This window comes from Schistocerca gregaria, unplaced genomic scaffold (genome assembly GCF_023897955.1).
Source record: "Schistocerca gregaria isolate iqSchGreg1 unplaced genomic scaffold, iqSchGreg1.2 ptg000938l, whole genome shotgun sequence".
In the NCBI taxonomy this organism is placed as follows: domain Eukaryota; kingdom Metazoa; phylum Arthropoda; class Insecta; order Orthoptera; family Acrididae; genus Schistocerca; species Schistocerca gregaria.
Genome location: NW_026062292.1, coordinates 77,501 through 79,228, shown reverse-complemented (window position 1 = coordinate 79,228; position 1,728 = coordinate 77,501). Strand labels below are relative to the sequence as shown.

The following is a 1,728-nucleotide window of genomic DNA, read 5'->3' as shown; positions in this document are numbered from 1 at the left end:
ACCGCGTTCCATATCTGGGACATGCCGCAGATGCCGGTTGACAGTGGATCGCGGAAGGGACATCGCATACGTGCGCGGGCCACCTTCCACGTGTTCTCTTCTGCACATGTCGCAGTGTGTATGTGGTCTGATGTAGCGTGTCGTGACACATGACATCCTGGCATGCAAGAATTGTTGAATTCGCAAATGTAGGTGGACATCTACGTTTACTGCCCAAGATACGCAAATGAACTGGAAATCCGTTGTTGAGCGGTTGTTCACGCTGGAGGTGAATCTGTGATGGCGACGATCGGTACAGCTATTAACCGGTTGTTTCAGCGGTACCCGCCACATCCACACACGTGACTAGGCCCATGTGGGTATGAAGCGATACGCGGCGGTGGCTTGGTGGGACTGTTCCCGGCCGGTGAAGGGGGGCCGCCCGGCGTGTTGGCCGCGCGCTGCGTGGGCGCACGCGCAACAGGCGGCTGGTGGGGGGCGCCGAGTGGCAGGAGCGCCAGCCGACGGGCTCGGCAGGCGGCGCAGCTACGCTGCGGCGCACCCTGCACGCGGCGCCTGGCGGCCAAAGTTGGTTCAGCCGAGCCCGGTGCGAAGCGCGGTGGACATCTGCAGTGTGCTGGTCTGATTGAGGACTGTGTGCGTTGAGGATGCGCCGCCGCCTGGCACTCGGCGCCGCGACGCCGTCTGCTGCTCGGTCGCCCCAGCGGTTCTCGCAGGTGGTTTGTATCGCAGTTGTGCGGACGTGTTGGCGCGTGCGCTGTGCTGGGAGAGTTCGCTTCTGCACCCAAGTGGGGCTTTGCCCTTGTGTGGCGCTGGCGTTGGAGCTGCCGGTCACCATAGGTGGCGCGTGTTGTCTCCCGCCGGCAATGCCACGACAGCACGCTCCCGGGCCTCTGTCGGCAGCGGCAAGCTCAGTTGGGAGCAAGGGTGTTCGCACTAAAACCGTCTACTCGCCTAACTCCGGGCGATTGCGCCTCTCTCGAAACCGACCAAGTACCTAGGACGGCGCTGCGCGCCGCCGGGACCTGAGAGGGTTTCGAGGTGTATCGTGCAGGGGAGCTCGGCCTCCTCCTGTTTGCAGAATAATTGAGCGGACGCTTGCGTGTTCGCGCGGGCCCCCGGGACACACTCCCGGGCGGCCGGCTGCTCAGCTCTAGTTGACGCAGCTCCCTGGTTGATCCTGCCAGTAGTCATATGCTTGTCTCAAAGATTAAGCCATGCATGTCTCAGTACAAGCCGCATTAAGGTGAAACCGCGAATGGCTCATTAAATCAGTTATGGTTCCTTAGATCGTACCCACGTTACTTGGATAACTGTGGTAATTCTAGAGCTAATACATGCAAACAGAGTCCCGACCAGAGATGGAAGGGACGCTTTTATTAGATCAAAACCAATCGGATTGGCTTGTCTGGTCCGTTTGCCTTGGTGACTCTGAATAACTTTGGGCTGATCGCACGGTCCTCGTACCGGCGACGCATCTTTCAAATGTCTGCCTTATCAACTGTCGATGGTAGGTTCTGCGCCTACCATGGTTGTAACGGGTAACGGGGAATCAGGGTTCGATTCCGGAGAGGGAGCCTGAGAAACGGCTACCACATCCAAGGAAGGCAGCAGGCGCGCAAATTACCCACTCCCGGCACGGGGAGGTAGTGACGAAAAATAACGATACGGGACTCATCCGAGGCCCCGTAATCGGAATGAGTACACTTTAAATCCTTTAACGAGTAT

At 58.8% G+C, this 1,728-nt stretch overlaps 1 non-coding gene across 1 annotated transcript in view; it reads left to right on the top strand.

Moving 5' to 3' along the window:
* The first annotated feature begins 1,167 nt into the window (after nt 1-1,167).
* LOC126325722 (small subunit ribosomal RNA) overlaps nt 1,168-1,728 on the top strand; it is a 1,893-nt gene continuing 1,332 nt past the window's right edge. The window contains exon 1 of the ribosomal RNA XR_007560317.1: nt 1,168-1,728. This exon is cut by the window's right edge and continues 1,332 nt beyond it. This is a non-coding gene — a ribosomal RNA (small subunit ribosomal RNA).